The sequence below is a fragment of the Somniosus microcephalus genome, chromosome 2 (genome assembly GCF_052327205.1).
Source record: "Somniosus microcephalus isolate GS21.2 chromosome 2, FLI_Smic_1.0, whole genome shotgun sequence".
Classification (NCBI taxonomy): Eukaryota; Metazoa; Chordata; class Chondrichthyes; order Squaliformes; family Somniosidae; genus Somniosus; species Somniosus microcephalus.
The window spans coordinates 104,360,134-104,387,871 of record NC_140988.1 but is presented as its reverse complement, the minus strand read 5'-3'; the positions used below and the strand labels follow the sequence as shown (position 1 = coordinate 104,387,871).

The 27,738-nt window shown below is 44.9% G+C and overlaps 1 protein-coding gene across 7 annotated transcripts in view; it reads right to left on the bottom strand.

The window, feature by feature from the left end:
• trim2a (tripartite motif containing 2a) overlaps nt 1-27,738 on the bottom strand; it is a 285,296-nt gene that overhangs the window by 128,541 nt on the left and 129,017 nt on the right. Inside the window, exon 1 of one of the 7 annotated variants that reach the window (XM_086011949.1) lies at nt 16,891-17,087. The exons of the other annotated variants lie outside the window; for them this stretch is intronic. The gene's annotated coding sequence lies outside the window, so the exon portion shown is untranslated. Of the gene's footprint in view, nt 1-16,890; nt 17,088-27,738 lie in introns of those variants that run through there. 7 annotated transcript variants of the gene reach the window in all.

The window sequence follows — 27,738 nt, the reverse complement described above, 5'->3', positions numbered from 1 at the left end:
AATGGCCTACTCCTGTTCCTAGATTGCTGCCAGCAGTTTTAACTCCGACTTCCATATTTTCCCAATGTGGGATTAACATGAACGGAAAGGATCAAGTCAGCCAATAATTAGGGAGCGGATTGCATAAACTTAATTAGGCAAATGTTATCTGTATGATATAAGCACTAAGTTCATAATGAATTATGTTATATTAGGTGAACTGTAGCCAAATACTAATGAGATCAGTCAAGGCACACAAGACTGTTTATTTAATCAGGATAACTGAAATACCCAAGGTCGGCACATACCTCCCTTATCCTGACCCGATACTGTGTGCCTTGTTTATTAAAAGTACGATAAGTGATTCCAAGGCTGCCATTTGAGATACCATATAGGCATGACTTGAAACCATGCTTCATGCTCCTTTACACCAGCCTCATAACCCAGCCACAATTGGGCACACAAACTTTGTGAACTTTGGGTTGTTTAACTGTGATTTGGTGCACTGAAAGCTCTGTGGTGCCCATAAACCAAGTTTGTAAAATTCTTGTGCCTTTCGCCTTGCTGCATAGCCTTGTAATTAAGAGTTATGTCCACCTTAACAGTGAAGAAAAGACCCATACACTGGTATGGATGAGGAAGAATTCCAATAGCCTATGTTTGTTCCCCCAGCATTGATTTGTGACACTATCATTGAACAGCATTTCAAATGATTGAATTGATGTTGCCAGTTACCCAAATTCACCATTTTGTTCATTAATTCTGATTTAGTAGTATCTCCTCACCTACTGGAAACTACTGTCAACTAACATTGCTCTTAAAATTACACTGTGTGAAGGTTAGTATACAATCTCAATGCATTTATTTTAAACAAATTAACACCTTCATTACAATAGAGGCAAAAAGAATTGCATATGAATGCCTTGTTTCATGTACTAATCTTCACACAGTATAATTTCAAGTCATTTGAGCATAAAGTATATCTGTACTTACAAAGAATGATTACATAGGACTAGAATTATATCACTAACTGCAATGCAGAATGAATATGCAAAGTGTCTTTTCATTTCATATATTATGGATCAAACTTATTTTCAAGTAAAAAAATCAATTAAAAAACACGCAAGCTGAAGTCTTTTCTTTCACAAAAATCTGAATGAATATTTGTATTGATGTCTTACTCTGTGAAACCCTTGAAGTTCTTCTAACCTGATTGTGATCCTCATGATTCCTCTGTAGTAGCAGTACTAGTGGAGGGAGGAGTTACATCCAAATGGGAATGGCGTTTTGTGTGTATAAATGGTGAAGAGATAAATGCCACTTTCCAATGGGTTTTTGCCTGACGGGAAGTAATAAAGAAAGACAGACTTGGATTTATATAGCGCCCTTCCTGACCACCAGATGTCCTAAAGTGCTTTAAAGCCAATGAAGTACTTTTTGAAGTGTATTCACTGTTGTAATGTATTAATACCATGAACCACCTCGAGAGAAGGTTCATTGTCTTCTATGCAGGCTTCCAAACAAGTTGCTTGGACTAGCCATTACCACAGGCCAAATCATTAATGTGAGACCCAGGATCCTGTCTGTGGCATCCCAAGTTTTGCAAGTTAGTGCATTCAAGCTGCTCAAAACTATCCTAACCTGCCGTGCAATCCGTATCCAATATCTGCAAGCCCTGCCCTTGGAGCTGTTTATTGAGATTGATCCCCATGTCATTTACAGCCTCAGACTGGTCAGTTTGCAACTCTGTCCTGATGCTGCTTAATTCACATAACATTGAGGGCTTGATTCAAGGTACCACATAAGTTGGCAGTCCCTCCATAGTAGGTAGGAGTGCAAGGAGTCTGTAGTTCAGCACCCTACGAATCTCAAGAGAATTTGATAAACTCCGAAAAACAAAGTGAACATATAATTATACCGTTCCTACACTTTTACCTTGAAGGTATGCTCACTGTCTGCCGTACCCTCTTGCACCTTGAAATCAGGGCTTTCTTTGAGCTGCTCAATTCAAAAATGCAACACTCCATTGTTAGCAAAATGCCCTTGCCATATGGGATTTGAGAGAAGAAGAAAAATGACTTCAAGTGCCGCAGGCCTGCAAACCAAAATGAAATTTCTTGAATTTAACTTCCTCCATTATAGCGGCCAGGATCTCTGTCCTGTGCTGATAACTCCACCTGGAGGCAATGTGATACACTCCAAATAATAGACTTTTCTTCTTTCTACAGATGAACCGGAATCATTTGGGGTTCAAAAGTAAACAGCACAATGCACTCCAGCGCAAAGCATAAATGTTATTAGTGGGTGTTGCAGATGAAGCAGGGCTTGAAAACATTCTAGGTTCTTTACAAAAAGACAATTGGAAAGCTAAACTGGTCAGTATCCATAATAGTAGCCATTAACTGCAGAACAAATCATTTCAAGTATTTATCTTCCGCCAACTCCTCATCCTTCCCTTTTCTATTAAATAATGCCAATATATTGCCCTTATCAAGTAATAATTTTAAAGTGTTTTAAATCAGATTGTCCAGGACTTCACTTTTTAATGTCTAGAGCCTTGTCACGTTTTATGTTGTTCCAATAATAAAATGCTCTAATGGAGCAGCAATAAGCATTGAATGGTGAATGATGCATTGTATTGAAAGTATCCATTCTTCCTTTTCTTGCACTTTACATAGAGACCCAAGATCATAACCTCGGCCCCTATCATATTTATATATTTTTTATCCATACTTATTGTTTGTGCTTTTTTTTTTCTTCCCTCCCACATGGCAGCTGTCCTTCATTCTGCCAGCGCAATTCACACCTCATCTAGAGCCATCCTTTGTTTCTTAACCTTTCCCATTACCATCTCCTCTTGCCTTGAATATCTCAATGTCTCTTTACTTCTCCTGCCTTCCATTCTATCTCAGACCTTCCCTTTTGTTCTTTCATCCCCTCCCCCATTTCCCAGCCCCTAAACTTGCTTTTAAATCTGCTCCATTTCCTGCTTCTTTCCAGTTCTGATGAAAGGTCTTCGACCTGAAACGTTAACTCTGTTTCTCTCTCCACGGATGCTGCCTGGCCTGCTGAGTTTTTCCAGCGCTTTCTGTTGTTATTTCATACATTATACTGTTTGGAGTAAACTACTTGGCCTGGATTTTGCTGCAATAATAATGAGGCTATCAGCACTCACCGTTATTATGGGGTAAATCGGACCACAAATTCTGGCGTCCGCACACGCAGTTAAACACGAAAATCTAGAAGTTGCTGTCAGAGATATCCCGCTCCTCCACAGGGTGTGCTGTTGCAGTCCTTACTGGTGGACTCGGCATTGAAATGACTGCAACGGCATAAACCTGGGGTACTTGCCCACTAGTTCCGCACTAAAGATGGCTGAAAAAGTTAGGGCTCATGCATTTCAGGAGTGAGTTTTTAAATGGTGTGGTAAGTGATAATTACTACTGAACAACCTCTCTGGCCCTGAAAAATTAATTTTACAAGTCTGGTATCCGATTCCCTCAGAAGAAAATTAGTGTTGGAGATTTAAATAAAAATTAAAATGATTTTGTTTTACTTTTTCTGTCTGTCTTTTGTCTCTCTCCCTTAATTCCATCTGTATTTCCCAATCTTTATTTCGCTTCCTGTACATCATTTAAATCTAATTTATATTTCCTGATTTATACTTCCTGGTTTGGACTCTGCGTGGCTCAGTGAGGATTCTTCAATCTGATTGGTTGAAGAGCCTCACTGTTGCTTTCCCTGCTGACACATGCCACAGATCCCCTTAGAGGGCACCACATTGGAATAGACGCTTGATGACTGGAAGTCTCGTTCTAAAGCCGGTCAAATCTTTGTGGGCAGCTGTCAGCGAGGTCAATGGCGAGTGCCATTCCTTCGCTGCTGACCGCAAAATTCAGGCCCTTGTTTATGATTGTAATCTTAGAACTAATATTTTGAAATAAAATGGACAAATCGACTAAGAAATCTTAACTGCCTGTTGACAAAGCTTGAATTTAAGTCATGTGCAGGCAAAGCCAACCAGTTTTAAGCACCATTAAAAAAAACTGCTAAGACTACAGCTTGGTATCTTGTGGTTGAAAGCACATTTACCGTTCACAGTTATACTAGAGGCTGGTTGGCTGCCATTACTGTATATTTAAAATCAGTGATTGGTATTTAAACACAGGGATATGATTGCAGTTGTGTTTGCATGATAACTGCCAAACATTGCTGTTCTTGCAAAAATATCAGTGGCAGTTTATTCTGGTCAAGATCAGAAATTAAATTAAACTTTTATAAAAATCAGCTCTTGGCCTTTATATGATGAACAAGTGTTGATGTGTTTACCAGAATGGGAGAAACAATCAACTTGTGCTTGCGACAAAGCGAAGGATCATAAAAGCCTGCACAAAACGGGTCCAGTGACAGCAGTGAACAGGCAGCCATTGTATTGACACTTCTTTTGTGCAGGACAGCAGCCTGACAGCTGGATTTATACGACTGCATATATGGGATAGAACATTTTATATATCATTCGTGCTTTTTTAAAAAAATATGCATTTATAATCATACATTACCCACACATATAACAAGGGAGATGATTTACAGTGCACACCTTCCAACCACAATGTAAAAGTTAAAGCAACTATAGGGATTTAAGAGTCTCTGCCCAGCACACTAAATAAATAGCAAAAATGAGTCATTGAGTGCTGTCTCTAGAATTACTGAGCAAACATCTTGACTGAACTGTTTTCAATTTCTGGGTTCTGTTTGTAGTGAATTGGTACTTTTTGTTCTATGGTACGGAGATGTCAATGGCAAAGGAAACCTGTCAGTGTCACCCCAAGCAACTGGAACACTGAAGGTACAGCCAGGCTCAAGCATATTTGAAATCAAGGCTTTCTTTGAGCTGCTCAGCTCACAAGGGTACCACTCAGTTGTTATCAAAATGCAGGCGATGTCCTTGCCATATGGCAATTGTGAGAAAAGAAAAATGTGTCCTCAAGTAAACCTCTTCCAGAGTCTAAACTTCAGATTATGCTGAAGGCAGACAGCGAGCGACGGTGCAACAAACTAGATGAACTCTGTCCATAAAGGGTGGGGAGAGCTTTGAACAATTAACAAGAATTTTTTTAAAAACGTTAGACTGCCTTTCTAGAAATATTGGTGATAATCTAAAACACCTACTCAGCGACCCAAAATTCAAATCGTCTTTGCCGGCGAGCTGCCTGGGGAATGCCCAGCAGACGTCTACAGCTCGCCGGCCTCATCTAAATGAGGCCTGAGGCCCAATATTGGGTGGGCCTTGGACCTACCTGTTCCGCTGCAGAGATTGTTCCCAGTGCCCAGTTTGCGCCGGCCTCTAATTTCCAGGCCATAGGTGGGTTATGATTGCATTGTTCATTTAAATAGAAAAGCACGATTTTTAAATATTGCATTTGAAGTAATCAGTGCTCTGATTTTTCTAGCTTGAAATCAATTTTGGTTCTAATGGATATTCATTTGGGGTTTTGAGAAGATTCTGGGCTAGGAGGGTGCCCATGTAATCCATCAAACCATGGCAATTGGCAGCCTACAAGAAGAATATATCAATGTGCTCCAGATCCAATTCCAGCTGAATAAAGGCCAAATGCCTGAAAACACAGAAAATTGGAGAATTGAACTTGTCCCCATTTTGCATCTGATGAAACTATGGAGCACTTCTAGGCAGAGTAAAGACCACAGCCAATGCTGGGTAACCTTAACCTCCAGCCTCACAAGAGTGCAGTCAACACAATCCAAGACTCTGCTCAGTGAAAGGAAAGCTGGAAGTTGTACAAAGACTGAAAGCAACCATCATTCCCATGATCTTTAACATCCATCAAATGAGTTGATCTTTTAGCCAGCTACTTTTGAAGTGGAGATCAGTTAGCATCAACTCTTAACCCAACAAAATTATTGTGCAAATAAAATGATAAATAAAAAGAAAGGATAAAGTATGCAATGCACCTGTACAGAAAGATCTACACACTCAGGTTTGTAAATGTTAGTGAAAGAAACAAAATTACATGCATGTGAAATTAATGGATCATATATATTAATATTTGGATGTTCTTTTTGTGTGAATTTTTGTGCTCATCAATCAAACGTTGTCATTCAGTGTCAGGTCAAGCATAGCACAGCTTGATGCAAAGTGAAGCTCCTTTTAAGGTGTCCCAACAATGCGTCTTAACTCCATGATCAAAATGAGCACCCTTTATGCACCAGTATGATTGTTTCCACTTCCAACAATCCCTAGCAGAGCTCTTGGTGAGATTGCCAATTTTGTACCAATTTGTATCAAATTGTGCAATTTACAGGAACTGGACTGAGACTCCCCAAACTCATTTCACAGTGGACCCTTACAGCCAGCAGAGATTCAAACCTAAGTCTGAGGTGAAGGGACAGTGTGCTAATCTACCAAACTACTCTGTCCTGGTTATCTTAAATTTTGCAGGAATTATGTTCCTGAACAAAGTCCATCAAAGCAGTTTATCCATTTAGAGAAACCACAAAAAACATTGCCTACAAGTCACCGGAGGAGCAGAACCGCACCAGAGTGTCCGGATCATATTAAACGGGTGAAAAGAAGACAGTAATGTTCTGCCAGTAAACTTATTACAAACACATAGTTGAACATCATGTAAATATGTTCCAGATTTGTTTTCAGAGGGGAGGAGAAGGAAGAAGAGGAAGCAGAAGGAAAATTTCTCCTAAATGGCAGTTACAGAATGTACATCATGGGTGCATTATCAATGCAATGTTAGGGAAGATTCTACATCATATCTAAAAATTTGGGCTTAGAGCCTCTAAAGAAAGTCCACAAGTTTCTTAGCTTTCCACATGCATTTAGTCTTCAGTCGAGGCCAAGTGTCGTTAGTTCCAGTCTCCAAAGCTGTGCATTTAAACATTATTTGAATAAATCTAGTACACAAACACATTCTATGAGCTGATCTGGAGTCTAGTCATTTATATTCAAGTGTTCTCATAACTACTGAGGGTAACAGATTATTAGCCATCCACTAACGGTTGAAGGCGTTTTAAAAGCGGGACATGATAGCAGAATGCATGAAATAGACAGGAAGGATATGAGCATTCTCCATGGGGATGTGGTCACCACAAGATCTACAATTTTCAGGGCATAGGGAGTATTTTAGAAGTGATAATTGTAGTTAGTGGTGTATGCTAGTCGTGACCAAATGTAACAATTGTTTTTCTCGATTATTTAGGAAAATCAAAATAATTTCATTCTTTCTTGATGCATTTTCACTCTGTAGCCACCACAAAAATAATACAGAAAGAAATATCCTGAAAATACTGAGGAAAAGTCTGATCAGAATCTGGGAGCACAAGAAGCTTTTTAAAATTCAGAACTAGCCACAGACTTTGAAGATCCTATTTTTAAACTGTTTATCTACCATGTTTGGGGTTTTCTCCGAAGCGCAACTTAATCTCTCATTGCAGAAGGATTTTCTTCTCTGTAAGGAGCAAGATTTTACAGGAGACCAGAACAACTATTTTTCAAAGACAGGGAAAGGGGAGAATTATCAGCTTGACTCAACAAAGTAATGCTTTCGTGAACAGTGCACCCTGCAAAAATAAAAAAAGGTGCTCATCCGCTAATATCGGCAACAATAATTTTTAGCTGATTGTGTCCAATGGCCCAGTTATTGTGTTGATGAGATACAATATTCACTCAGCATCAATGCAGAAATGGTAGAATAACTGTGGACTCAAGTTGTCAAACCAGTGGCAAAGCCAATGTTAAGCGTCACACTGCTTTGCATTATGGTATCACTGCAGCTTAAGAGGTAGAATGCAGATCACTATTCCCCACTGAATACATTTCTGAATTAGCTGTGCAGTCGTGAAAAGATGTCAAGCAAAGCTCAGGCACCTCCCACAGGTAGCATGAAAAATCAGAGCGGTATCACCCTGCACCACTATAGTGTAACTCTGCTGGGTAATTATTGGCAGAGACACAGGAACCTCCAAGCCAATATGGTGGCTGGCATGGAGAAAGAATAAAAATATTAAATAATATATGCTTCTTTAAAGAATGAACAATTTTGCCAGAGTGAAGTTACAAGGGTAGGTTTTCTGAGCATGCACCAGCCCACAATATGCATCAGGAAATTGCGAGCAGCATGCTGGCAGTGGAGGAGGTGTCCCACCCCAGCCAAAGACTCTGAAAAGCGATCATACAACATTCAGGGAAGAGAAAATCCTACAGGATGTCATAAGCATACTGCGGACACTTCCCATCATGCCTTATCTGGTGGTAGTTCGGTTTGCAGAACCAAACCAGAGACCTAAGTGAACTATTCACAATGGCAACTAGATGATTTTACGGCAGACAGCATTCTAGAACACATTCCAGTTCATGTTTTTTTCTCCAAAGTTTAAAAGATATATATTTTCCCTCATTTTTATCCCTCCTCTCAGGAAAGCTGTGACTTCTTCCAGGGTGATATTCTTCAGCTCTCAGCAACTCTCTTGAGCCATTCCCAAGTGTTTTTTCAGCTCTCAGTATTATGTCCGTGTATAATTGAGACACAGACTGCAGGAGTTGATTATAACAAGTCTTTACTGAATGGAGCCAACCTGGAAACTGAAACTACAGAAGCCTGCTAGGGCCTTTTATACATGGGTGGTCACTGCCGGTACTGCAGTCTGAGACCAGTTATTCCCTTAAAGGGACATACACAACAATTCCTCCCCTTTTAGATAAACAGTACATAACATTCATTTAACAACTAAATAATAACTAATTACAATTACAATTACGGTTGCTAGATACATTGGTTGAAGTTAAGCAATTATAAGTTCAGTCTTTGAGGAGGCTTCCTGATTCTGTCTGGATAACGCCTCTTTGGGATATCAGGTTCTTCTGGCAAGGTTGAGTCGGGATCAATGTCGTTGTTTGGTTCGTCTGCTTCCAATATCACCGATTCTGAGGTAGATGCAATTGGTACTTCGGTTTCATCGCCAGGTGTATCAGATCGTGGTGTGGAGTCGACGTTTTCCAGTGACTCTAGAATCTGGTCAGCATGGCGTCTTACAATGCTCTCCCCAACATCCACGGTATACATTAGAGGTCCTTGCCGTGTACAGATTGTTCCTGGCTGCCATTTCTCTGTGCAGTAGTCCCGGGCCAAAACTGGTTGACCTATCTTAAAACTCCTGGTCGGCCTTTCATTCATATTCTGAAACTGCCTGTTCTCCACATCTCTTCGGACGTTTGGCTTAACCAAATCCAAGCGGCATCGTAGTCTTCGATTGAAGAACATCGTGGCTGGAGTTTGGTTGGTAACCGCATGTGTCGCATTCCGGTAGGCAAACAAGAAGTTATCCACCTTGTGTTGTAGGGGTATATCTTCATTACACATTGCCTTGATAGCCTTCTTGAATGTTTGAACAAACCTCTCGGCCAATCCATTAGTGGCTGGATGATATGGGGCGGATGTGTAATGCTTAACACCATTGTTCTTTAAGAACCTCCAGAACTCTTCAGACACAAACTGTGGTCCATTGTCAGAGCAAATCTGTTCAGGCAGCCCATTCCTGGCGAATATGGTTCGTAAGACTGTGATAGTTTTTTCTGTGGTCGTTGAGGACATTTTTATTACCTCTGGCCACTTTGAATGTGCATCCACCGCAATTAAAAACATCGAGTCCATAAAGGGACCAAAAATCAATGTGCACCCTTTGCCATGGAGATGAGGGCCACTCCCATGGATGTAGAGGGGCTTGTGGTGGGGCGTTTTGGACCTTCTGGCATCTTGTACAGCTCTTGGTCATCTCTTCGATTTCTCTATCGATTCCCGGCCACCACACAAACGCTCTGGCTAAGTTCTTCATTTTTACCCCTCCCAGATGACCCTCATGAAGCTCATTGAGCACTCTATCCTTCAATTTGGGTGGAATTACTACTCTGGATCCACACATCAAGGTTCCTCTGCACACTGACAGCTGTTCTCTTCTCGGCGAGAATGCTAGCAGCAGTGGTTCGCCATGTGCTGGCCATCCCTTCACCGTTAAATCATAGACCCAGGAGAGTGTCGGGTCATTTCGTGTTTCCTTTTCTATGTTTGCATTCGTCACAGGGAGACATTCGACTATAGTCGAGTGGAATAACTCCACTGGATCCACTGCCAGTTCATCTTCCACCGTCGGCAACGGTAGGCGCGACAATCCATCAGCATTCCCATGCGGTTTAGTTCCTTTGTACTCGATGTCATATTGGTGTGCCCCTAGGAAAAGGGACCACCTCTGTAGCCGTTGTGCCGTCATTATCGGTACGCCCTTCTGAGGGTTGAAAATGGAGACGAGAGGTTGATGATCAGTTAGTAGAGTAAATTTCTGACCGTGCAGGTAGTGATTGAACTTCTTCACCCCCCACACCAGGCTGAGGGCCTCTCTGTCACTCTGGGCGTAGTTACGCTCGGCTGAAGTTAACGAGCGTGGCGCAAAAGCTATCGGCCTCTCTGAACCATCAAGGAATTTATGTGACAGTACCGCCCCAATGCCGTAGGGAGACGCATCACACGCCAGTCTTATCAGTAGTGATGGGTTGTAGTGAGCCAATACTTCTCTTGAAGTGATTAGGTCCTTACTCTTCTGAAAGGCCCGCTTACATTCATCGCTCCATTTCCATGCTACTCCCGTTCGTAGTAGGGCGTTCAGTGGATGCAGAATTGTGGACAAATTCGGCAAAAACTTATGGTAGTAATTCACCAATCCGAGGAATGAACTCAGTTGCGACACATTTTCAGGCGCTGGAGCCTTAACTACCGCTTCAATTTTGTCAGGGGACTTATGCAACCCCTCTTCATCAATCACGTGGCCACAATACGATATCTGTTTCTTAAAAAACTCGCACTTAGGGCGATTGGCTCGTAGCCCATGTTCACGTAGTCTAGTGAGCACCTGCTCTAGGTTGGCAAGGTGTTCACGGTCATCTTCACCTGTCAGTAGGATGTCGTCCAAGTAACACTGAGTCCCTGGAATCCCTTGCAGGACTTGTTCCATCGCTCTTTGCCATATCGCCGGAGCTGATGCTACTCCGAATACCAGTCGATTATACTGGTAAAGACCTTTGTGAGTGTTTATCGTGAGATACTTCCTAGAGGATTCTTCAACCTCCATCTGCAAATATGTTTGTGCTAGGTCAATTTTTGTAAAACGCTTCCCTCCAGATAGTGAGGCGAAGATATCTTCTATCCTTGGAAGAGGATATTGTACTGTGTGAAGGACTGGGTTCACCGTCACCTTGAAGTCCCCACAGATGCAAACCTTCCTTGGCTCCTCAGACTTATTGGTTAACGTTTTCTTCATGACAGGAACTATGGGTGTCGCCCACTCGCTCCAGTCTACCTTAGATAACACGCCTGCCTTCTCTAGCTCTGCCTCGACGGCTGGGCGAATTGCATATGGTACCGGTCTTGCTTTGAAAAACTTGGGAATTGCATTCTCCTCTACTTTTATCGAGGCGGTTACGCCTTTAAGAGTGCCCATTTCTTGTTGAAATACCTCTTTGGCGTCAGCTAAGATTGTTGACAATCGTCCAGGAGTGACGTAGTCATCCTTTTTACCAGCCACCGTCAGTGCCTGAATGGAGTGTCAGACTAAACTGATCTTTCTGATCCAATCACGTCCCAATAACGGTGGTCCACCATCTTGCAGAATGTAGAGATACAATTTCCGTATTTTCTTGCCGTTGTATTCGACAGGCACCCTTATTTTTCCTCTGGGGTATACTTTTTGCCCCGTATACGTCCTCAAGACAATGGATGTCTCTCTCAAGGGTATGTGTGAGAATAGCCGCTCGTAGTCTCGTCGATTCATGACCGTTAGCGCTGATCCTGTATCCAATTCCATTTTGACTTGGGACCCTGCTATCGTGAGGGTGACCCAAATGGTTCCGTGATCCTCTTTTGCGATTACGTTGTGAAGTTTGAGACAGCTTAGTCTCTTGTTCCCGGATTCACTATCGCTCATCTGGTCTTCGGAACTGCTGTCCGTCATCTTTTGTACTTTCCTGTACGGTTCCTTAGTAGCCTTTTTGTTGTCGTTGGTCTTCTTCTCAGACCTGCAAACTCGTGCAATGTGTCCCATCTTTCCGCATTGCCTGCATATTTTGTCCTTGGACCAGCAGTCCTCTGGTCATGGTTTGTTCTGCCGCAGCAATAACATTTTGCAAATCCCCGTGTCATTTCGTGGGTGCCGTATTCCTGTGGCTTTTGCTGTATTTCCGCAGCTCCCCTTGCTGCTGCTTCGTACGATACTGCCACGCTGAAAGCCTTATCTAGCGTCAGCTCTTTCTCTGAGAGTAACCTCTTCTGGGTTCCTTCACTCAGGAGTCCACAGACAAATTTGTCCCGTAAGGTATCTGCCAGTCCTGCTCCGAACTGGCAGTGCTTTGATAGCTTGCGTAGTTCCGTAAGGTAATCAGCATTGCTCTCATTTTTATGCTGATTTCTCATGTGGAATTTAAATCTTTCTGCTATCAGCAGCATTGTAGGATTTAGGTGTTCCTGTAGGATAGCAACAATTTCGTTAAAACTCTGCGCCTTCGGTTTGGCTGGAGTAATCAGGTCCCGCAATAGGCCGTACGTTCTTGCGCCCATTAAATTTAGCAATACCGATGCCTTTTTCTCATCGGCTATTTCGATTGCGTCGCAATATACCTCGACTCTTTCCACATAAGTGGTCCAGTCTTCTATTGCATTATCGAAGGCAGTGATATCGCCAGTCTTTGGCATCTTGAAAATCTAAGATGGCGCCTCCCGCGCTTTGCCTTCGTCCCCGATGGATCAAAATGGCGCCTCCCGCGCTTTTCCTTCTTCCCAGAGTTAAGATGGCGACTCCCGCGCTTTCCCGCCGCTGCCGCCAACGCCGCTCTCCGCGGTATTTTTATTTTTCTATCGCGCTTCAATATTTGCTCCGTTAATTGAAGAACCGTTCCCGTCATGGAGCGGACCCTCTGGGACACTTCCCTCCCTCTTCTTAGGTCCGAACGCTGCCCGGCTGCGAAGCACCAGCCGCGCCCTGTGTGCTCCACCCTCTCTCTCTCTCTTTGCTTCCCGACTCGCTGCCTGGCCCCGTTGCAGAGCCACCCGATCGAGCTCTAGCCCGCCGCAGCCCAGGAAGGATCAGTGCACTACCTGCCACCAGCCCGATTAGCTGGGAAACCACAGACTGGAGAACAAAGCCTGGCTCTCGACAGTCTCTCCTGCACTTTTCAATTCGATGATTTGGAGGGCGGTTGCCTACGGTCGACGCCCGTTTCTCGAGTTTCTTTGGATTTTTTTTTTCTTTCTTCTGGCTTCGACCTTCAATAACGTCGTCTGAGGTGCTGCCGAGTTGCAGGTAAGTTCGTTTCTTACTCGTCGCCAGTATTATGTCCGTGTATAATTAAGACACGGACTGCAGGAGTTGATTATAACAAGTCTTCACTGAATGGAGACAACCTGGAAACTGAAACTACAGAAGCCTGCTAGGGCCTTTTATACAGGGGTGGTCACTGCCGGTACTGCAGTCTGAGACCAGTTATTCCCTTAAAGGTACATACACAACACTCAGCAACTCTCTTGAGCCATTCCCAAGTGTTTTTTCTTTATGTGCTATTGGAGATGTTGGGTATTAGGCAGCTATTCGCCTGTGTCGGATGTGAGGGGCACCACAGCTGAATGGGATCAGGTTCTCACCTGAAGTCTCCACACACGTACCGTTCAGCATGGGCCATCCATTATTGATCAAAAGTGGAACCCCGAGCTGATTTCTCCACCTCCTAGTCCAAGGACGATGAGGTTAACCTTTACATCGCTGCCCCTGGCTTGTCTATGGTTTACTATGGAGTAGATTTTACAATTTAGCACTCCCAGTGCAGAGTTTCAGCATTGGAATTACATACCGGGAATTCGGATGGCTCTGCACTAGAGTTCTTGCTTATGTGCTCCTGTCACTCAAAGTTCTCCGCCTGGAGTGTTCATTTGTAAAATCTACCCTTACATAACTACATGATGAATGTCCGCATTACCAACTCTTTGATTTTACTTCAATTATACGGCTTGTCTTCTACCCCCATGCTCACCCTTCAGTCTGATTCAGATCGCTTTCTTGAAGAAATCTTAATAATTGGATCATAACTGCACCAAAGTGAGCAGTTTAATATTATCAGAGTTAGGTCAAGTTGAATCCAAGTTTGAATTTGGTTTGGGAACTTTCTCAATGTTCAGACTTTGGATTTGTGCCCATCTTTCTAACTTGAAATCAGCTTTGGAAATGGTGTTGTGAAATATTAGTTACGAATGCATTAATGCATTCATATATATCCCTCAGTCTTCCATTTTAATGAAGGCCCATTTGGATAACTCCTTCATTAAAATAGCAAACAGAAATTTCACATGAATGCACTAATGTATCTATTACTAATATCGCATAGCATGAATTCCAACATCTCTGCTGAAGAATCTAAATTAAACATGCCTGAATCGAGCAATATCTGAATTGATCTGAACAGTATAAATTGGAACAAATTTCAAAAGATTCCTCCTCCTCCTAACAAAGTAAATCCATATTGGATCAATTCAGCCTTTGCCACTTATTGCTACAGGTAATAGGGGAAAAGATCCTCCCAAACATTGGTTGACTTTGATTTTGTTCACAAAGTACATATTACACAAGGCCTTGGCCTTTGTTATTGTTCACTCAGTTGTATGTAGCACTGGGGAAACCTAGAAGAAACAAAATCTGATGGATGATGAATGAGATTGCTGGCTTTAGAAAACAGAAAATAACTGATGCTATAAAATGAACAATTAGCTCATCCGTCCACTGACCCCTTGAGTGTGCTTGTAGAAAAGCTCGGATTACTTATGGGACTACCTTTGGTGAAAGTGAAACTGTGATTACCGTCCAGTTTAGGTTTATTAATTTCTTGAGGATTGTAATTTGGGTATGTGTGTTAAATTGCTGATAAAGACGTCGAACACTGACACTTATTTATGCCCATTTATTGTTCTAGGAGAATGAACACAAATTCCAGTTAGAAATCTGAGGCACTCGCAATTGGGTGAATGTCATTAAGCAGAGCCAAAAGTGTTCTTCAGTTTGGGTGCACAATGATTGCACAAAATAGCATAATTCTCCATTGCAGAAGAAATCTAATCTCATTCACTTGTACCATTGATCTTTGTGCCAATTTCCAGAGATTGGATACAGCTCTCAGTATACTGGACTCAGGTCATTTCCTATTAAGCTGCTATCTGATATCAGAACAGAGGTCAGATGTTTCGTTCCTGCTGGTTTAAAGCTTACGTCAAACGAGCAGGGCCAGTGGAATAATATTACCCTATTACTGCCAGAGACAATTGGCTAGCATCCACAATAACATTAGGAGACACTGACTGGCACTATCGTAAATGTGTCAGTGGCACTACTCTCTCCAAGGAAGTAGTGTAACAGTCACGGTCAGGAATTTGCAACACACTGGGGAAGAAATTCAACTTACGGCTGCCCATTTTACGCAAGTAAAATGGGTGTTAAGTATCAAATTTCATGTCAGGTTCTGTTGCGCCTGATCTGGACCAAAAGTGTACTGGACACCATACTGGCTCAGGCGATTCCAGGGCACCCACCTGAAACAGGCATTAAGTTCCTAGGACCGTAAATGCAGAATTCAGTTACAAATGGGTGGCGCTTGCACTGTAAACATTCCGCCTAATTGTATCAGGTCCTGAGCAGCAGAACCAGCGTCCTTAAAGGCACATGCTCCACCTAGTTCTACCAGGTCTTGAGTGGGATAACTAGTGTCCTAAAGGCACATGCTCCGCCTAGTTATGTGTCTTAAGCAGGATAGCCAATGTCCTTAAGGGCACATGCTTCAGTTTTTATTTTTGGAAAAGCCAAAGTGTTCCTCTTGGGCCCACAAAGACACTCCAGCCCGCTGCTGCTGTGTTTGAGGCCCCCCACCCCCCCCAGGATTGCCGCCCTCCCCAGACTCGACCTACCAGCCAGCTCATTGGTGAGTGTTGGCCGATTTCCCATCCTCCTCAATTGAGGAGCTGCAGTGGGATGTCCATTTTGCGCCCGCAGCTCGCCAGTGAAATTTGAACGAAGCCCGAAGTTGAATTTAGTGTGCTGAGTGGTCGCTCCTCCCCTGACTTCGTGCCCGTTTTTGGGTGTAAGTTGAATTTCTCCCCCATTCACTTTAAACCCACTTTGAACAATTTCAGTTCAATTGCCTGCTGCAGAAATGACTGGAGGACAAATCTGCCAACATAATGGGACAGCCCTTGTTTGACTAATTCATCTCACATCACAAGATCATTACTCACTACATGTGTAATCGTAGGCACGGCTCCCACAAATAAAACAGAGATTTTAACTCAAAGGATGGCAATTGCAGGTCAATTTTTTGTTCCAAAAACATTAATGCCAAGTTATGGGTAAGAATTCCTCTGCATGCTATGTGTAATGAAATTTGTACTTCATACAGGGGTTTTCAATTTTGATACACATAGCACACAGAGAAACTCCCCACTCGTGAAAAAACTTTGTTTTAACATATCTTAATGTTACAAAAGAATGTATTGCCCAACAAGCCAGGAATAATATGTGGACACGTAGTATGTATATGCATGTGTAAGCTTGTAGGTATATAGATCGATTCTTGTTGGTATTTAAGTGCATGTTTGTGGTTAATTATTTTTATATGTAGAGAAGTGTCAAAGCTTTATCGTTGGCTTAACTTTAACTAGGTACATACCTCACCTATTCTTGGCAGACTCCTAAATAGACTTAGGCAAGACACACGTACTGTAGAAAATTAAAGCAAGCGGTAGTATTTCCAGCGCCTCTCTTATTCTGTAGTAATTTCATAAAGAATCATTTGAAACTTGCTTCTACCTTTCAGGACTTTCCAAAGAATATGAAGTTGGCAAGTTTCTTTTCCAACACACCGATGCTGGAAAATCTGAACCAAGTTGAGTCTTCGTAGGTTTAGTGATATTGAGTCGAAGTTAATTTACTGTTGAAGTGGTGCGACTCACCGACCTGCTCAAATAACAACCCCTCCTTCAGAATGAACCTCGTGATTGAAGGCTGTTGACAGTCCTGGCGAGCCCCTAAAATACAGGCCAATGGCAGTCCACGTCTGACTAAACTTGTAGCTGACTGACTTTGTGGAGCTGGACGATACTCAAAAACAAGTCAGGGCTATAGCTCTGTGCAGCTGGTTCACAGGCCAGCTGTGTTGTGAAGCTAACCCTGGAGCTCCTTGGGGAAATCATAGAGTTATTTGTAAACCAAAACTTTAAATAACTAAGCTTCCCAGTCATGTCAGCAGTGCCAATTAGGAACACATAGTAACTTGGTTACTGAGAAATGTTATAGTTGGTAGGCGATTGTGCTTGATTAGGACTTATACAAACCATTCACTCGGATAGCCAAGTTAACAGAAAATACGCAACAAGAACATATTTTACACAACCGTGATTACTGGATTGATGTTAACTCCCAGTGGGAGTCAATTTCCCACCGGCAGCACGCGGCCATGCGATTCCAACCGCCCAGCTTCGTTATCATACCGCCGCTCCTCTTCCACCCATTCTGATTTTAACCTGCTCGTCTCAGCAGGTGGTAAAGGAACCCATCTGAAGCATATATAGTGAAGGACCTTGTTCTGGGCGGAAAGTGGGCGGGAAGCAGCTGCCGACTCGTGAAAATTAGGCGCCCATGGCTATTTTCTGGCAGGTATGTGTGGAGAAGGGGGTTCTGGGAGGGTCTTGCAGGAGAGAATGGGAGGCATCGGGAGCAGGGGCGGTTAAACTTTCCTTGTGGGGCCTGGAGGAGCATGTCTACAGGGAACGGTAGCATAGTGGTTATGTTACTGGACTAGTAACCCAGAGGCCTGGACTAATGATCCGGAGACGCAAGTTCAAATCCCACCATGGAAGCTGTGTAATTTAAATTCAGTTAATTAAACAACCTGGAATAAAAAACTAGGATCAGTAATGATGACCATGAAACTACTGGATTGTCGTAAAAACCCATCTGGTTTACGAATGTCCTTTACTGCCATCCTTACCTGGTCTGGCCTATATGTGACTCCAGACCCACAGCAATGTGGTTGACTCTTAACTGCCGTCTGAAATAGCCTAGCAAGCCACTCAGTTATAACAATACTAAGTTTCTACAAGAAACATGAAGAATAAAACCGGATGGACCACCCGGCATCGACCTCAGCATCGGCTACGGACACGGCAACGGCACACCCAGCCCAGTCAACCCTGCAAAGTCCTCCTCACTATCATAGAAAGTTACAGCACAGAAGGAAGTCATTTCGGCCCATCGTGTCCGCGCTGGCCAACAAAGAGCTATCCAGCCTAATCCCACTTCCCAGCTCTTGGTCCGTGGCCCTGCAGGTTACAGCATCCCAAGTGCACATCCAAGTACTTTTTAAATGTGGTTCGGGTTTCTGCCTCTACCACCCTCAGGCAGTGAGTTCCAGACCCCCACAACCCTGTGGGTGAAGAAATTTCCCCTCTAAACCTTCCCCCAATTACTTTAAATCTGTGTCCCCTGGTTTTTGACCCCTATGCGAAGGGAAATAGGTCCTTTCTGTCCAATTTGTCTATGCCCCTCATAATTTTGTACACCTCAATAAGGTCTCCCTTCAGTCTCCTCTGTTCCAAGGAAAACAAACCCAGCCTATCCAGTCTTTCCTCATAGCTAAGATTCTCTACTCCCGGCAACAACATTGTAAATCTCCTCTGTACCCTCTCTAGTGCAATCACATCTTTTCTGTAATGTGGTGACCAGAACTGCACGCAGTACTCTAGCCGAGGCCTAACTAGTGTTTTATATAGTTGAAGCATAACCCCCTGCTCTTGTATTCTATGCCACGACTAATAAAGGCAAGCATTCTGTATGCCTTCTTAACCACCTTATCTACCTGGCCTGCTACCTTCAGGGATCTGTGGACATGCACTCCAAGGTCCCTTTGTTCCTCTACGCTACTCAGTGTCCTACCATTTAACGTGTATTCCCTTTCCTTGTTAGCCCTCCCCAAATGCATTACCTCACACTTCTCCGGATTGAATTCCATTTGCCACTGTTCTGCCCACCTGACAAATTTATTGATATCTTCCTGCAGTCTACAGCTTCCTTCTTCAGTATCAACCACACAGCCGATTTTAGCATCATCTGAAAACTTCTTAATCATACTCCCTATATTCAAGTCAAGATCGTTGATATATACCACAAAAAGCAAGGGACCTAGTATTGAGCCCTGTGGGACCCCACTGGAAATAGCCTTCCAGTCACAAAAACACCCATCAACCATTATCCTCTGCTTCCTGTCTCCGAGCCAGTTTTGAATCCAACTTGACACTTTGCCCTGGATCCCATGGGCTTTTAACTTCGTAACCAGTCTGCCATGTGGAACCTTATCAAAACATAGAAGATAGGAGCAGGAGTAGGCCATTCGGCCCTTCGAGCCTGCTCCGCCATTCAATGAGATCATGGCTGATCATCCAAACCCTAGCACCCGGTCCCTACACCGACAGCCATCCCACCCAAGCCCTATCCCCGTAACCCTGTGTATTTAATCCCCCCTAACACTAAGGGCCAATTTTTTTATCATGGCCAATCAACCTAACCCGCACATCTTTGGACTGTGGGAGGAAACCGGAGCACCCGGAGGAAACCCACGCAAACACGGGGAGAATGTGCAAACTCCACACAGACAGTCACCCGAGGCCGGATTTGAACCCGGGTCCCTGGCGCTGTGAGGCAACAGTGCTAACCACTATGCCACCGTGCTGCCCCTTGCTAAAGTCCATATACACTACATCGAACGCACTACCCTCATCTACCCTCCTTGTTACCTCTTCAAAAAATTTAATCAAGTTTGTCAGACACGACCTTCCCTTAACAAATCCGTGCTGCCTATCCTTGATTAATCCGTGTCTTTCTAAATGAAGATTTATCCTGTCCTTCAGAATTCTTTCCAATAATTTTCCCACCACCGAGGTTAGGCTGGGGACTTGTGCCAAAATTGGGAGAGCTGTCCCACAGACTAGTGAAGCAACAGCCTGACAGTCATACTCACAGAATCATACCTTTCAGCTCATGTCCCAGACTCCTCCATCACCATCCCTGTGTATGTCCTGTCCCACCGGCAGGACAGACCAAACAGAGGTGGTGGCACAGTAGTGTAAAGTCTGGAGGGAGTGGCCCTGGGAGTCCTCAACATTGACTCCAGACCCAATGAAGTCTCATGGCATCAGGTCAAACATGGGCAAGGCAACCTCCTCCTGATTACCACCTACTGCCCTATCTCAGCTGATGAATCAGTACTCCTCCATGTTGAATACCACTTGGAAAAAGCACGGAGGGTAGCAAGGGCACAGAATGTACTCTGGGTGGGGGACTTCATGTCCATCACCAAGAGTGGCTCAGTAGCATCACTACTGACCGAGCTGGCCAAGTCCTGAAGACACAGCTACCAGTCTGGGCCTGCGACAGGCGGTGAGAGAACCAACATGAGGGAAAAACCTACTTGACCTCGTCCTCACCAATTTACCTGTCACAGATGCATCTGTCCATGACATCATTGGCAGCAGTGACCACTCCACAGTCATTGTGGAGACGAAGTCCCATCTTCACACTGAGGACACTATCCATCATATTGTGTGGCACTTCCACCATGCTAAATGGGATAGATTCAGAACAGATCTAGCAGCTCAGAGGTGATGTGGGCCATCAGCAGCAACAGAATTGTATTCCACCACAATCTGTAACCTCATGGCCCGGCATATTCCCTCACTCTGCCATTACCATCAAGCCAGGCAACCAACCCTGGTTCAATGAGGAGTGTAGAAGAGCATGCCAGGAGCAGCACCAGGTGTACCTAAAAATGAGGTACCAACCTCGGATAGCTGCAACACAGGACTACATGCATGCTAAACAACGGAAGCAACATCCTATAGAAAAAGCTAAGCGATCCCACAAGCAATAAATCAGATCAAAGCTCTGCAGTCCAGCCACACCCAGTCGTGAACGATGGTGGACCATTGAACAACTGACAGGAAGAAGAGGCTCCATGAATATCCCCATCCTCAATGATGGTGGAGCCCTGCACACAAGTGCAAAAGACAAGGCTGAAGCGTTTGCAACCATCTTCAGCCAGCAGTGCCGAGTGAATGATCCATCTCGGCCTCCTCCCGAGGTCCCCACCATCACAGAAGCCAGTCTTCAGCCAATTCAATTCACTCCACGTGATATCAATAAATGGCTGAGCGCACTGGATATAGCAAAGGCTGCAGGCCCCAACAACACCCCGGCTGTCGTGCTGAAGACTTGTGCTCCAGAACTAGCCGCGCCTCTAGCCAAGCTGTTCCAGTACAGTTACAACACTGGCATCTACCCGACAATGTGGCAAACTGCCCAGGTATGTCCTGTCCACAAAAAGCAGGACAAATCCAATCCGGTCAATTACCGCCCCATCAGTCTGCTCTCAATCATCAGCAAAGTGATGGAAGGTGTTGTCGCGAGTGCTATCAAGCGGCACTTACTCACCAATAACCTGTTCACTGATGCTCAGTTTGGGTTCCTCCAGGACCACTCGGCTCCAGACTTCATTACAGCCTTGGTCCAAACATGGACAAGAGCTGAATTCCAGAGATGAGGGCAGAATGACTACCCTTGACATCAAGGCAAAATTTGACCGAGCGTGGCATCAAGGAGCCCTAGTAAAATTGAAGTCAATGGGAATCAGGGGGAAAACTCTCCATTGGCTGGAGTCAGACCTAGCACAAAGGAAGATGGTTGTTGGAGGCCAATCATCTCAGTCCCAGGACATCACCACAGGAGTTCCTCAGGGCAATGTCCTAGGCCCACTCATCTTCAGCTGCTTTGGCTGATAAGTGGCAAGTAACATTTGTGCCACACAAGTGCCAGGCAATGACTATCTCCAACAAGTGTGAGAGTCTAACCAAATACCCCTTGAGACTCAACGGCATTACCATAGCAGAATCCACCACCATCAACATCCTGAGGGTCAACATTGATCAGAAACTTAACTGGACCAGCCACATAAATACTGTGGCTACAAGAGCAGGTCAGAGGCGGAGTATTCTGTGGCTAGTGTCTCACCTCCTGACTCCCCAAAGCCTTTCCACCATCTACAAGGCACAAGTCAGGAGTGTGATGGAATACTCTCCACTTGCCTGGTTGAGTGCAGCTCCAACAACACTCAAGAAGCTTGACACCATCCAGGACAATGCAGCCCACTTGATTGACACCCCATCCACCACCTTTAACATTCACGCCCTCCACCACCGGTGTACCGTGGCTGCAGTGTGTACCATCTACAAGATGCACTGCAACAACTCGACAGCACCTCTCAAACCCACGACCTCTGCCAGCAGGCGCATGGGAACACCATCAGCTCCAAGTTCCCCTCCAAGTCACACACCATCCTGACTTGGAAGTATATCGCCGTTCCTTCATTGTCGCTGGATCAAAATCCTGGAACTCCCTCCCTAACAGCACTGTGGGAGTACATTCACCACACGGACTGCAGTGGTTCAAGAAGGCGGCTCACCACCATCACCTTCTCAAGGACAATTAGGGATGGGGAATAAATGCTGGCCTTGTCTGCAACGCCCATACTCCAGGAATGAATAAAAAAATAAAACTTACCTTTCAGGGTCTCATCATGTCCTGATCCTTTTCGGACTTGATTTCAGTCTGGCAGGAAAACTGCAGTGGCTTTCCCGCTAAGACCCGAATTAAAATGCCCTCGGTGGGTTCCAACTGACATCATTGACTCCGATTAGCATATCTAAAGAAGAACCCCATCTTTGCCACCCGCTCAGATCAGGTTAAAAATCGAACACGACAGGATTCAGGTGGTTTTCCGGCAAGTAACCAGGAGCAGTTTAAACTGCCCACAAACACAGTTTCCACTGAGTGGGTAGGGTCAAAATCCCCTCGCCATTTCTAAAATGTTTTGATGCCTCTAGGTGCAATGTGGCTGTAGATTGATTACATTTATTACACTGAGCTTATGAACAGTGAGTGAACATTATGTGTTAGAAATTCATTATAGCCAAGATATGGGCAGCGTTTAGACTAAACAAGGTTAAGCTGTGCCACCTGAAGATGGTCTAGGTAGCACGCAAAATTTGTGCTCAATCCTCATTAACAGGATTTTAGTCAGAGAATTCAAGCTCATTGGCGTTACACTGAACAGCTGGACCAATATCGGGGGCAGTCTAATTGCAAGTAATGATTGCCACAGGCTTGTTCCATTACTTAAAGGGGAGGTTCATTGATGCTGCAGCACCTCATTGTCAGGCTTGCTGGGTCTGCAGTTGCCCCATCAGCAAAACAACCAACATTAAGAGATCAATTGCAGCCATGGCAGACTGGAGAAAAAAGGGAGAGAACATAGGTTCTCAGATGAAACTCGAGACATGGTGTTTGCGATAGAGAGGAGGCGGGCGGTCCTATACCCACAAACTGGCAGGAGGCCCTTGCCACAAATATCCCAGACTATGTGGAGGGAGATTGCAGACCACATCACGGGCAGCACTGTGGTTCCCCAGGACCCACACCCATTGCAGGAAGAAATTTAACGACCTCATACAGGTGGTCAGGGTGAGTGAAGGCTTCAGCAAATGCCACATACCACCATCTGCACCACAAGTTTCACACACTGCTCCTTGCACCAACCCCCCAGCACTCACCTACCAACACACTCACCCATATCTCACGCCTTGCACACAAGGACAGCTATTCAACTATGGCAAGACCATCACCCAAACACATTCCAATGAACTCACTCAACACTTCTCTTTCTTTTTCTTTTGCAGGTCAAACTGGCACAGAATCACCAGGAGCAGGAGCGGGCAGGCGGTGACCAGGCGGACATTGAAGAGCTGAGCCAGCTGGAGAATCAAGTGCTGGATATAATTGGGTGTCACATCAGCGACGATGTGGCCACCGGTGATGTTGACCCCCTTGGGGACAACAACAGTATGGTCATTCCTAATCTTTCTTCTCACACCCTACTTCCCCCTCAGCCCACAATCGTGTCTCAATTTCAAGCTACTCAGGCTGTATACATGCATCTCTCTCTTCCCCCGCCCCGTCCCTCACCATAACCTGACTCTTGTGCCTTTCTGCTTTCAAATAATCAGCAAGCACCCGAGCAGCCTGTCCCTCAGGGCACTGCAGAGAGCGAGGGGGGAGAAGAAAAGGAAAACGACACCGCGTCACTGCATCTCTCACCCGTAGACACCAGCTCAGATACTGGCAGTACGCATAATTTAGAGGCTAGTGAAGTAGCGGGATCTGCACAGGCTGAGGCATCAGGCCCGAGTGGGCTGCAGCAAGGCCAGGGGAAAGGGAACGCGCGGTTAGCCTACCCTCACGCGCCTTTCCCCCAAGTGTGTCTGTCATCATGGAGCCGACCCAATTGAAATCATTATTAGGTAGTTTACAGGCACTTAAGAGCCTTTTTCCCCCTACATTTTAAATTTCCCTGCATGGCCACAGGATTCACGCTGCTCGGGAAGCACGTCTGTCAACCTGAGGCGGGAGTTCCGTGGCCATTGCTCCAGCTGATTACTTAACAGCATCAAATGTACAGTAAAAGCTCCTAAACAACAACAGAAAACGCTGGAAAAACTCAGCAGCCCAGGCAACATCCGTGGAGAGAGAAACGGAGTTAACGTTTCGGGTCGAAACCCTTGAGTCTGTTTCTCTCTCCACGGATGTTGCCTGGGCTGCTGAGTTTTTGCAGCATCCGCAGTATTTTGCTACAGTAAAAGCTCCCACCTGACAGATGATCACTTTCCTCAGGCAGAAACTGTTGTCAGTCCATTTCCAGCACAGATTCTGCAGGCTGCAAGTCTTTCCAGCAAAGTCTTTATCCAGTGCCACCTCATTGGAAGAACTCTCATCATTGACAGAATGCTTCCGTCATCTATTCCATCAACATGGGTGCTGTTTATACTGTCTCACCTTGGTCCTCAGTATCGGACCACGATGAGCCCCAACACCAGCAGCACCAACAACACCAACCTTCTCCGCAATCACCTGATGCTGTACAGGACGCAGGGCATCAGCACCCAACCACATTGCTGCCCAGGAGGCCAGGGATGGCCTCATCATGGGCAGATTTAGTTAACTTTACGCTGTACACCCATATGGCTGCCACATGATGCGCCAGGTTGGCACCACCCCACACCAACACCATAAAACATCCCTACAATGTCCAAGCCATTCCTTTCACACTCATCACCATTGCAGGGGGTACCATTATGTCTCACCATTCACTGCAACTCACTAAGCCACTTCCAAAGGTGCACACAAATCTGTCCGAGACCAGAAAGTGTTGAAAATAAAGATTTTTATGTTTGACACCACATTTACAGAAACATTACATAAACATTGCATGAAACATCCAAGTGCCTACTCTTGTGTGTTGTTAGTTGATATGATTGCACTAGGATGAGGGTGAGTTTGAGGAGTGGCTAGTGAGATGGGGATGTGATAATGTAGATAGCGAGAGAGGGATGGGTGAAGGTACAAGGTAAGTTGGTGTGAGTAAGGATGTGCAGGAGTAGGGTAGGGAAGGCAAGGCAGAGTGATGGGGATGTGATGAGAAGCACAGCAGTATGCAGTTGAGTGTGGCTTTGTACTAACGTTTCCTGATCTAATAAGATCATTGAAAAGTTTGCGGCACTGCACCTAGGTCCTCCTGACCACATCCAGCTGCAGCTACTTGTAGACCGCATTGTGGCGCTCGAGCTGCGGGTGGATGAATTTTGGAGCATACGCGATGCTGAGAGGCTCGTGGATAGCACGTTTAGCGAGTTGTTCACGCCTCAGGGTAGGGCAGCACAGGGGGTGACCATCAGGCGGAGCAACAAAGGCAGGCAGGTAGTGCAGGGAACCCCTGCGGACATCCCCCTTTCAAACAAGTATACCGCTTTGGATACTGTTGAGGGGGATGACTCACCAGGGGAAGGCAGCAGCAGCCAACTTCCTGGCACTGGCGGTGCTCCTGCTGCCCAGGAAGGGGGGAAAAAGAGTGGGAGAGCAATAGTGGTAGGGGATTCTATAGTAAGGGGAACAGATAGGCGTTTCTGTGGCCGTAGACGTGAATCCAGGATGGTTTGTTGCCTCCCTGGTGCCAGGGTCAAGGATGTCACTGAGCGGCTGCAGGGCATTCTGGAGGGGGAGGGTGAACAGCCAGTGGTCGTGGTCCACATTGGTACCAACGACATAGGTAAAAAGAGGGATGAGGTCCTGCAGCAAGAATTTAGGGAGCTAGGTGAAGGATTAAAGAGCAGGACCTCAAGGGTTGTAATCTCTGGATTACTCCCGGTGCCACGTGCTAGTAAGTATAGAAATAGGAAGATAGAACAGATGAATGCGTGGCTAAAGGGATGGTGCAGGGGGGAGGGCTTTAGTTTCCTGGATCACTGGGTCTGCTTCTGGGAAAGGTGGGACTTGTACAAGTCGGACGGTTTACACCTGAACCAGAGGGGAACCAATATCCTTGCGGGGAGGTTTGCTAGCACTGCTGGGGGGGGGGGGTTTAAACTAACTTGGCAGGGGGATGGGGTACAGAGTGGAGCTATAGTAGGGGGTGATTTACAGCCAAATACAGAGGGAAAAACAAGTCAGCTGGGAAGGCAAAGCAAATATGTGAAGGCAAAAGAGAATATGGCAGGGCTGGAAGGCATTTATTTTAATGCAAGGAGTCTTGCAAATAAGGTGGATGAACTGAAGTTGTTGTTGAACACATGGGAGTACGATATTGTTGCTATCACGGAGACATGGTTGAGGGAGGGTCAGGACTGGCAGCTCAATATTCCGGGGTATAGAATCTTCAGGAGAGACAGAGGGGGGTGTAAAAGGGGAGGGGGTGTTGCAATATTAATTAAGGAGTCAATTACTGCTGTAAGGAGGGATGATATATTAGCGGGTTCCTCTAATGAGGCCATATGGGTAGAACTTAAAAACAAAAAGGGGGCAAGCACTTTGCTGGGAGTGTACTATAGGCCCCCAAACAGTCAGGGGGAGATAGAGGAACAGATATGTAGGCAAATCTCAGAAAAGTGCGAAAATAATAGGGTAATAATAGTGGGGGATTTCAACTTCCCCAATATAAATTGGGATAGTCAGAGTGTGAAAGGCTTAGAGGGTGCAGAATTCTTAAAGTGCATCCAGGAGAGCTTTTTGAGCCAACATGTAGAAAGTCCTACAAGAGAGGGGGCGGTACTGGACCTAATTCTGGGGAATGTAGCCGGGCAAGTGGTGGAAGTGTCAGTAGGAGAGCATTTTGGCGACAGTGACCACAATTCGGTGAGATTTAAGGTGGTCATGGAAAAAGACAAAGACGGCCCGGAAATAAGGGTTCTAAATTGGGGGAAGGCCGATTTTAATATGATAAGGCAGGATCTGGCCAAATTGGACTGGGAGCAGCTACTTATAGGAAAATCCGCATCAAAACAGTGGGAGACTTTCAGAAGGGAAATAGAGAGAGTACAACGCCAACATGTTCCTGTAAAGGTCAAGGGTGGGACCAACAAGCAAAGGGAACCTTGGATGACAAGGGATATACAAAAATGCATTAGAAATAAAAGGGGGGCTTTTGGCAGTTACAAAAGACTAAAGACGGAAGAAGCCCTAGAGGAGTATAAAAAATGCAGGGGCATACTTAAAAAGGAAATT